The sequence below is a fragment of the Anolis carolinensis genome, unplaced genomic scaffold (genome assembly GCF_035594765.1).
Source record: "Anolis carolinensis isolate JA03-04 unplaced genomic scaffold, rAnoCar3.1.pri scaffold_7, whole genome shotgun sequence".
Classification (NCBI taxonomy): Eukaryota; Metazoa; Chordata; class Lepidosauria; order Squamata; family Dactyloidae; genus Anolis; species Anolis carolinensis.
The window spans coordinates 28,553,746-28,565,237 of record NW_026943818.1 but is presented as its reverse complement, the minus strand read 5'-3'; the positions used below and the strand labels follow the sequence as shown (position 1 = coordinate 28,565,237).

Genomic DNA, 11,492 nt, shown 5'->3' with positions numbered 1-11,492 from the left:
GTCTGGCAAGGCTGAAGACAACATCCTAAGAAAATTGGAACCTGAAAATTGTCAGAATAATACAGTTAGTGGACCAAAGCAAGTGTCGTTTTGAAGAGTTCGATGTGAGAGAAGGCTCCGTGGGAGCGAAGCACAGAAGGAAGTACGAGGGCTATCCAGAAAGTAGATTACGTTTTGGAATTAAAAATGAACAAAGTATAGGAGAAAACATTTACCATATGCAGTTGAAAGCCACACCCAAATACCACTTCTCCCGTTGGCCCATAATGTCTGTGTGATGAAAGGATTTAATGAAATGGTATGACTGGGATCTGGCTAAGGGTCTAATTAAGGTCTGGCAAGGCTGAAGACAACATCCTAAGAAAATTGGAACCTGAAAATTGTCAGAATAGCAGAGTTAGTGGACCAAAGCAAGTGTCGTTCTGAAGAGTTCGATGTGAGAGAAGGCTCAGTGAGAGCGAAGCTGGCCCAGCGTGGAAGCACTGAAGGAAGTACGATATAATACTAATAATACAATATAATAATATTAATTATATATTATATTATATTTATTATTTATTAGCGACATTTATATCCCGCCCTTCTCACTCCGAAGGGGACTCAGGGCGGCTTACAAGTTATATATACATACAATAAATTATATTATTATCATGGCACAATATAAGCATTATATATTGTACTATATGACTATATTGCAATATTATTAGTAATATTACATGCAATATTTAATAAACAATTATAATAGTGTATTATTATTATTGTATTACATTATAATATTATTATCAATTTGGCAGTGTATACTCATATAATGTGTATGGCAGTGCACACTCATATAATCCAGTTCAAAGCAGATCATCTGGATTCAGAAACTGGATTATATAGCAGTGTAGATCCCGCCCCAGATGCATCCTGCACATGCAAAGATATGCTTTATATTTCCAAATATATTTTATATTTATATTTTACACCCTCCCAAGAGAGATGCGTCAAATTCCAACTCTGTTGGGCTTCAGAAAAGCCTTAAAAACATGGCTGTGTGCCCAGGCTTTTAATCAATAAATGGTGAAAACGACACGGACTGAACTATAGACAAAGCATGAGGAAGAATGGATCTGATTTTATGTTTGAAATGTATATTTTGAATTCATAAGGTGTTTTAATAGTTTTAACTGTTTTATGTGCTGTTTTATATTGGTTTGTATGGGCATCTAATTGTTGCCAGTGTTGTAAGCCGCCCTGAGTCCCTTCGGGTGAAAAGGGCGGGATATAAATGTGAGAAATAAATAAATAAATTACTAATAATATTACAATATATTGATACAGTACAATATAATAATTTATTACCAGTATTGTACTATGCTAATATAATATTGTATGTAAATTTAATTTGTAAGCCGCTCTGAGTCCCCTTCGGGGTGAGAAGGGTGGCATTTAAATGTAGCAAATAAATTAATAAATAAATACGAGGGTTATGCAGAAAGTAATAATAATAATAATAATAATGTTTATTTATATCCCGCCTCCATCTCCCTCGAAGGGGACTCGGGGCGGCTTACAGCAAAATCAGATACAAAACAATGATAAAATAAAATATGAAACATCAAAGAACAATAATAAAAACCAGTAATAATATATACATAGCAGCCGAAAAAACACAAAGTAGAAAGTAGATTACGTTTTGGAATTAAAAATGAACAAAGTACAGTAGAATCTCACTTATCCAACATAAACGGGCCGGCAAAACGTTGGATAAGCGAATATGTTGGATAATAAGGAGGGATTAAGGAAAAGCCTATTAAACATCAAATTAGGTTATGATTTTACAAATTAAGCAGCAAAACATGTTATACAACATATTTGACAGAAAAAGTAGTTCAATATGCAATAATGCTATGTAGTAATTACTGTATTTACTAATTTAGCACCAAGATATCACGATGTATTGAAAACATTGACTACAAAAATGCGTTGGATAATCCAGAACGTTGGATAAGCGAGTGTTGGATAAGTGAGACTCTACTGTATAGGAGAAAACATTTACCATATGCAGTTGAAAGCCACGCCCAAATACCACTTCTCAACATAGTCGCCATTCAAATCTAAGCACTTATCATAGTAATGAATGAGCTTGCCAACTCATTCCCCACAAAACTCTGCGTTGAGGACGCAAGCGGCAGAGTTTAGTGGGGGAGGAGTTGCCAAGCTCATTCATCGCTATGAGAAGTGCCTAGATTTGAATGGCGACTATGTTGAGAAGTGGTATTTGGGTGTGGCTTTCAACTGCATATGGTAAATGTTTTCTGCTATACCTTTTAAGGACGCAAGCGGCAGTGTTTAGTGGGGGAGGAGTTGCCAAGCTCATTCATCGCTATGAGAAGTGCCTAGATTTGAATGGCGACTATGTTGAGAAGTGGTATTTGGGTGTGGCTTTCAACTGCATATGGTAAATGTTTTCTCCTATAGCTTTTGAGGACACAAGCGGCAGAGTTTAGTGGGGGAGGAGTTGCCAAGCTCATTCATCGCTATGATAAGTGCCTAGATTTGAATGGCGACTATGTTAAGAAGTGGTATTTGGGTGTGGCTTTCAACTGCGTATGGCAAATGTTTTCTCCTATACTTTTCGAGGACGCAAGCGGCAGAGTTTAGTGGGAGAGGAGTTGCCAAGCTCATTCATCGCTATGAGAAGTGCCTAGATTTGAATGGCGACTATGTTGAGAAGTGGTATTTGGGTGTGGCTTTCAACTGAATATGGTAAATGTTTTCTCCTATACTTTTTGAGGACGCAAGCGGCAGTGTTTTGTGGGGAAGGAGTTGCCAAGCTCATTCATCGCTATGAGAAGTGCCTAGATTTGAATGGTGATTATGTTGAGAAGTGGTATTTGGGTGTGGCTTTCAACTGCATATGGTAAATGTTTTCTCCTATACCTTTTAAGGACGCAAGCGGCAGTGTTTAGTGGGGGAGGAGTTGCCAAGCTCATTCATTGCTATGAGAAGTGCCTAGATTTGAATGGCGACTATGTTAAGAAGTGGTATTTGGGTGTGGCTTTCAACTGCATATGGTAAATGTTTTCTGCTATACCTTTTAAGGACGCAAGCGGCAGTGTTTAGTGGGGGAGGAGTTGCCAAGCTCATTCATCGCTGTGAGAAGTGCCTAGATTTGAATGGCGACTATGTTGAGAAGTGGTATTTGGGTGTGGCTTTCAACTGCATATGGTAAATGTTTTCTCCTATACCTTTTGAGGACGCAAGCGGCAGAGTTTAGTGGGGGAGGAGTTGCCAAGCTCATTCATCGCTATGAGAAGTGCCTAGATTTGAATGGCGACTATGTTGAGAAGTGGTATTTGGGTGTGGCTTTCAACTGCGTATGGCAAATGTTTTCTCCTATACTTTTTGAGGACGCAAGCGGCAGAGTTTAGTGGGAGAGGAGTTGCCAAGCTCATTCATCGCTATGAGAAGTGCCTAGATTTGAATGGCGACTATGTTAAGAAGTGGTATTTGGGTGTGGCTTTCAACTGCATATGGTAAATGTTTTCTCCTATACCTTTTGAGGATGCAAGCGGCAGTGTTTAGTGGGGGAGGAGTTGCCAAGCTCATTCATCGCTATGATAAGTGCCTAGATTTGAATGGCGACTATGTTGAGAAGTGGTATTTGGGTGTGGCTTTCAACTGAATATGGTAAATGTTTTCTCCTATACTTTTTGAGGACGCAAGCGGCAGTGTTTTGTGGGGAAGGAGTTGCCAAGCTCATTCATCGCTGTGAGAAGTGCCTAGATTTGAATGGCGACTATGTTGAGAAGTGGTATTTGGGTGTGGCTTTCAACTGCATATGGTAAATGTTTTCTCCTATACCTTTTGAGGACGCAAGCGGCAGTGTTTAGTGGGGGAGGAGTTGCCAAGCTCATTCATCGCTATGAGAAGTGCCTAGATTTGAATGGCGACTATGTTGAGAAGTGGTATTTGGGTGTGGCTTTCAACTGCATATGGTAAATGTTTTCTGCTATACCTTTTAAGGACGCAAGCGGCAGTGTTTAGTGGGGGAGGAGTTGCCAAGCTCATTCATCGCTGTGAGAAGTGCCTAGATTTGAATGGCGACTATGTTGAGAAGTGGTATTTGGGTGTGGCTTTCAACTGCATATGGTAAATGTTTTCTCCTATACCTTTTGAGGACGCAAGCGGCAGAGTTTAGTGGGGGAGGAGTTGCCAAGCTCATTCATCGCTATGAGAAGTGCCTAGATTTGAATGGCGACTATGTTGAGAAGTGGTATTTGGGTGTGGCTTTCAACTGCGTATGGCAAATGTTTTCTCCTATACTTTTTGAGGACGCAAGCGGCAGAGTTTAGTGGGAGAGGAGTTGCCAAGCTCATTCATCGCTATGAGAAGTGCCTAGATTTGAATGGCGACTATGTTAAGAAGTGGTATTTGGGTGTGGCTTTCAACTGCATATGGTAAATGTTTTCTCCTATACCTTTTGAGGATGCAAGCGGCAGTGTTTAGTGGGGGAGGAGTTGCCAAGCTCATTCATCGCTATGATAAGTGCCTAGATTTGAATGGCGACTATGTTGAGAAGTGGTATTTGGGTGTGGCTTTCAACTGAATATGGTAAATGTTTTCTCCTATACTTTTTGAGGACGCAAGCGGCAGTGTTTTGTGGGGAAGGAGTTGCCAAGCTCATTCATCGCTGTGAGAAGTGCCTAGATTTGAATGGCGACTATGTTGAGAAGTGGTATTTGGGTGTGGCTTTCAACTGCATATGGTAAATGTTTTCTCCTATACCTTTTGAGGACGCAAGCGGCAGTGTTTAGTGGGGGAGGAGTTGCCAAGCTCATTCATCGCTATGAGAAGTGCCTAGATTTGAATGGCGACTATGTTGAGAAGTGGTATTTGGGTGTGGCTTTCAACTGAATATGGTAAATGTTTTCTCCTATACTTTTTGAGGACGCAAGCGGCAGAGTTTTGTGGGGAAGGAGTTTCCAAGCTCTTTCATCGCTATGAGAATTGCCTAGATTTGAATGGCGACTATGTTGAGAAGTGGTATTTGGGTGTGGCTTTCAACTGCATACGGTAAATGTTTTCTCCTAATCTTTGTTAATTTTTAATTCCAAAACGTAATCTATTTTCTGGATAGCCCTCGTATAAAGAACTAACTAGGTGTTTTTAATTACAAAAAAACTCAGTCAAGCAGCCTAGCGTGAAAGCAAAGAAGGGAGTATAAAAACTGAGAGAAGCTCCACCGTGAAGGCTGCTATGTGTAAAGCTAATGTAAGAAACTCCTGTGTAAGTTCGATGTGAGAGAAGGCTCTGTGAGAGCGAAGCTGCTTATTTGCATAAGAAAGCAGACCAGCGTGGAATCAAAGAAGGAAGTCTAAAGAACTAACTAGGTATTGTTAATTACAAAAAAATGTGAGTCAAGCACTGGAAGGGCCAAAGCTAGTGTCGTCCTGAGGAGAGTGAGTAAGCCGAAGCCTGTTAAGAGTTAGTGGGCCAAAGCTAGTGTTGTCCTGAGGAGTGTTAGAACACCTCAGTGTTAGTCAGCCTCTGTGAGAGAAGGCCACTGTATGAGTAGGCCTCAGTATGAAGTAGGCCTCACTGTGAGAGAAGGCCTGGTGTGAGAAGCTCCAGCTTGAAGGCTGCTAATGTGTGAAGCTCGATGTGAGAGAAGGCTCCATTAGTGCGAAGCTTTTTATCTGAATGAGAAAGCAGCCCAGCGTAGAATCAAAGAAGGAAGTATAAAGAAACTGAGAAGCTCCACCGTGAAGGCTGCTATGTGTAAAGCTAATGTGTGAAACTCCTGTGTAAGTTCGATGTGAGAGAAGGCTCCATGAGAGCGAAGCTGCTTATCTGCATGAGGTATAAAGATCTATGTGGGTATTTTTAATTACAAAAATGTGAGTAAGCACTGGAAGGGCCAAAGCTAGTGTCGTCCTGAGGAGAGTGAGTAAGCCGAAGCCTGTTAAGAGTTAGTGGGCCAAAGCTAGTGTTGTCCTGAGGAGTGTTAGAACGCCTCAGTGTTAGTCAGCCTCTGTAAGAGAATGCTTCAGTATGAAGTAGGCCTCACTCAGTATGAAGTAGGAGTATGATAAGGCCTTGTGTGAGAAGATTCGGTGAGAGAAGCTCCAGCATGAAGGCTGATAATGTGTGAAGCTTGATGCGAGAGAAGGCTCTGTGAGAGCGAAGCTGTTTTATCTGCATGAGAAAGCAGCCCAGGTTTCAGAAATACTAATACATCTACTGATTTAAGGGAATTCTCAGAATAATAAACTGTTTAGGGGAAGGGATAATTTTCCTGATTGGCGTAGTCTCATTCTGAGGCATCCTGGGAAATGTAGTTTAAAGCAGAGCCTTTTGGATCCTTTGGCATAGGCTACCCTTCCCAAACTACATTTCTCAAGTTCTGTGTTCCCAAACATTAACGAAAAGGTTTTGAGGGTCAGCTTCGATTCTTATGCTAATGCTTCAAAAGGACTATTTCCGATTTTTACGAGTTACTTGCACTATTAAGTATACATAACGTTACACAGTGTAGACCAGGGGTCCCCAAACTAAGGCCCGGGGGCCGGATGCGGCCCAAAGTTTAGGCTCGCCCAAAGTCTGAAATGACTTGAAGGCACTACAACAACAATCCTACTTGATGATCTCACTGGCCAGAAGCAGGCCCACACTTCCCACTGAAATCCTGATAAGTTTACAGTATGTGGGTTAAAATTATTTTTATTTTTAAATATTGTATTGTTTTTTCATTTACCAATATTGTAAATGAATGATATGGTTTTGTTTTTTTTTCGTGTCAGGAGCAACCGGAGTTGCTTCTGGAGTGAGAGAATTGGCCGTCTGCAAGGACGTTGCCCAGGGGACATTGCCCGGATGTTTTGATGTTTTACCATCCTTGTGGGAGGCTTCTCTCATGTCCCCGCATGGAGCTGGAGCTGATAGACGGAGCTCGTCCGCACTCTCCCCGGGTGGGATTCGAACCTGGCAGCTTTCAGGTCAGCAACCCAACCTTCAAGTTACGAGGCTTTTATCCCCTTGGCCACCGGAGGCTCCAATGATATGGTAATAATATAATATATTGTAATAAAAAAATATTGTGTATACATATAATATTGATAATAAATATTTTAATGTAATACAATACAATACATACAGTAGAGTCTCACTTATCCAACATAAACGGGCCGGCAGAACGTTGGATAAGCAAATATGTTGGATAATAAGGAGGGATTAAGGAAAAACCTATTACATATCAAATTACGTCATGATTTTACAAATTAAGCACCAAAACATCATGTTTAACAACAAATTTGGCAGAAAAAGTAGTTCAATACGCAGTAATGCCATGTAGTAATTACTGTATTGTCGGGTGAACCCGACATGTATTTATGAATTTAGCACCAAAATATCACAATGTATTGAAAATATTGACTACAAAAATGTGTTGGATAATCCAGAACGTTGGATAAGCGAGTGTTGGATAAGTGAGACTCTACTGTATATATATATATATTACCGTATTTCTACCCCGCCGTTCTCACCCAATAGGGGACTCAGGGCGGCTAATAATAATACTACAATATAATAATATTGTATAATATAATAATATTAATTATATATTATATATTAAATGTGATATTACTAATAATATTACGGTATAATGGTCTAGTACAATATATTAATATATAATGCTAATATTGTGCTATGCTAGTAATATAATATATTGTATCTATACATATAATATTGATAATAAATATTTTAATGTAATACAATACAATACATACATATATATATATTACCGTATTTCTACCCCGCCGTTCTCACCCAATAGGGGACTCAGGGCGGCTAATAATAATACTACAATATAATAATATTGTATAATATAATAATATTAATTATATATTATATATTAAATGTGATATTACTAATAATATTACGGTATAATGGTCTAGTTACAATATATTAATATATAATGCTAATATTGTGCTATGCTAGTAATATAATATATTGTATGTATACATATAATATTGATAATAAATATTTTAATGTAATACAATACAATACATATATATATATATATTACCGTATTTCTACCCCGCCGTTCTCACCCAATAGGGGACTCAGGGCGGCTAATAATAATACTACAATATAATAATATTGTATAATATAATAATATTAATTATATATTATATATTAAATGTGATATTACTAATAATATTACGGTATAATGGTCTAGTACAATATATTAATACATAATGCTAATATTGTGCTATGCTAGTAATATAATATATTGTATGTATACATATAATATTGATAATAAATATTTTAATGTAATACAATACAATACAATACATATATATATATATTACCGTATTTCTACCCCGCCGTTCTCACCCAATAGGGGACTCAGGGCGGCTAATAAAAATAATAATACAATATAATAATATTGTATAATATAATAATATTAATTATATATTATATATTAAATGTGATATTGCTAATAATATTACGGTATAATGGTCTAGTACAGGGGTCCTCAAACTTTTAAAGCAGAGGGCCAGTCCACAATTCTTCAGACTGTTGAGGGGCCGAATTATCATTTGAGAAAAAAAAATGAACACTGCATATGTCTTATTTGTAGTGCAATACAACAATAACAATTAAAGAACAATACAATATTTAAAAATGAAAACAATTTTAACCAAAATAAACCTATCAGGATTTCAATGGAAAGTGTGGGCCTGCTACTGGCCAATGAGATAGTCAAGTTAATTAGGATTGTTGTTGTTGTTGTTGTGTGCCTTCAAGTCATTTCAGACTTTGGGCGAGCCTAAGTCTAAAATTATTTATTTATTCATTTACTACATTTATTTATTACATTTATATCCCGCCCTTCTCACCCCGAAGGGGACTCAGAGCAGCTGTATGTACATACAATATATTATTAGCATAGCACAATATTAGCATTATATATTACTGTATTGAACTATACCACTATACTGTAATATTATATGTAATATATAACATATAATGGGGGGCCCTGATGGCACATTGTGTTAAAGCGCTGAGCTGCTGAACTTGTGGACCAAAAGGTCCCAGGTTCCAATCCCGGGAGTGGAATGAGCACCCGCTGTTAGCCCCAGCTCCTGCCAACCTAGCAGTTCGAAAACATGCCAATGTGAGTAGATCAATAGGTACCGCTCCGGCGGGAAGTTAACAGTGCTCCATGCAGTCATGCCGGCCACATGACCTTGGAGGTGTCTATGGACAACGATGGCTCTTTGGCTTAGAAATGGAGATGAGCACCAACCCCCACAGTCAGACAAGGCTGGACTTAATGTCAGGAGAAACCTTTTTATAACATATAATTAATATTATTATATGGTATTATTATTAGTATTATATTGTATAACATTATAATATTATTATAAAATATTATTTTATATTATTTAAAATAATATAAAAATATTATATTATAAAACTGACGTCGGGGGCCAGGTAAATGACCTTGGAGGGCCGCATCCGGCCCCCAGGCCTTAGTTTGGGGACCCCTGGTCTAGTACAATATATTAATATATAATGCTAATATTGTGCTATGCTAGTAATATAATATATTGTATGTACATACAACTTGTAAACCTCTCTGAGTCCCCTTCGGGTGAGAGAGGGTGGGGTATAAATGTAATACAGTAGAGTCTCACTTATCCAACACTTGCTTATCCAACATTCTGGATTATCCAACGCATTTTTGTAGTCAATGTTTTCAATATATCGTGATATTTTGGTGCTAAATTCATAAATACAGTAATTACTACATAGCATTACTGCGTATTGAACTACTTTTTCTGTCCAATTTGTTGTCTAACATGATGTTTTGGTGCTTCATTTGTAAAATCATAACCTAATTTGGTGTTTAATAGGCTTTTCCTTAATGCCTCCTTATTATCCAACATATTCGCTTATCCAACATTCTGCCGGCCCGTTTATGTTGGATAAGTGAGACTCTACTGTACATAAATAAATAAGTAATTGTTGCTGGGGGTTTTGTTTTATTTTTTTGCACTACAAATAAGACATGTGCAGTGAGCATAGGAATTAGTTCGTTTCTTTTTTTTTTAAAATGACAATTCGGCCCCTCAACAATCCACTTAAAAAGTTTGAGGACCCCTGGTGTAGACTATGATATGGAATTCCAGCAGTATCCTAACCAAGCTTTGTGAAAGGCCAACCCAAAGTATGCTATTTTTCATGGAACGGAGAGATCATAGAATCATAGAGTTGGAAGAGACCTCATGGGCCATCCAGTCCAACCCCCTTCCAAGAAGCAAGAAAATGACATTCAAAGCACTCCCGACAGATGGCCAACAAAATTTCTTATCCGGATGCTTTCAAACTGGTTCCCCAGATTACAGACTTGCATCTCTTCTGCAATGTAATTGTTTTTGATTATAGCCCTCAATGGCTACATTCCATAAATGTGATACAGAACAAAGTGGGAAGGATATTATAGACCAGGGGTCCTCAAACTTTTTAAGCCGAGGGCCGGTCCACAATCCTTCAGACTGTTGAGGGGCCGGATTATCATTTGAAAAAAATACAAACAAATTCTGATGCACATGTGCTGCACATGTCTTATTTGTGGTGCAAAAACAACAACAAGAACAATGAAATAACAATACAATATTTAAAAATAAAAACAATTTTAACCAACTCAAACCGATCAGGATTTCAATGGGAAGTGTGGACCTGCTTCTGGCCAACAAGATAGTCAAGTTAATTAGGATTATTGTTGTTGTGTGCCTTCAAGTCATTTCAGATTTTGGGCGAGCCTAAGTCAAAAATTTATTTACAGTAGAGTCTCGCTTATCCAACATAAACGGGCCAGCAGAACATTGGATAAGCAAATGTGTTGGATAATAAGGAGAGATTAAGGAAAAGCCTATTAAACATTAAATTAGGTTATGATTTTACAAATTAAGCAGCAAAACATCATGTTATACAATAAATTTGACAGAAAAAGTAGTTTATTACACATTAATGCTATGTAATAATTATTGTATTTACGAATTTAGCACCAAAATATCATGATATATTGAAAACTGACTACAAAAATGCGTTGGATAATCCAGAACATTGGATAAGTGAGTGTTGGATAAGTGAGACTCTACTGTATTTATTATTTATTTATTTATTTACATTTATATCCTGTCCTTCTCACCCCGAAGGGGACTCAGAGCGGCTTACAATTTGTATCTATATACAATAGATATAATAGAACAATATTAGCATTATATATTACTATATTGAATTATACCACTATATTGTAATATTATTAGTAATATTACATGTAATATATAATATATAATTAATATTATATGGTATTATTATTAGTATTACATTGTATTACATTATCATATTTCTATCAATATTACATGTATATACAATATTATATTATTAAAACTGATATAAAATGTTATATTATAAAACTGAGGGCAGGGGCCAGG

At 37.5% G+C, this 11,492-nt stretch overlaps 1 protein-coding gene across 1 annotated transcript in view; it reads right to left on the bottom strand.

Annotated features, from left to right (window-relative positions):
* The window catches only part of vkorc1l1 (vitamin K epoxide reductase complex subunit 1 like 1), a 29,861-nt gene that overhangs the window by 5,155 nt on the left and 13,214 nt on the right, over positions 1 to 11,492 (bottom strand). The window lies entirely within an intron of this gene.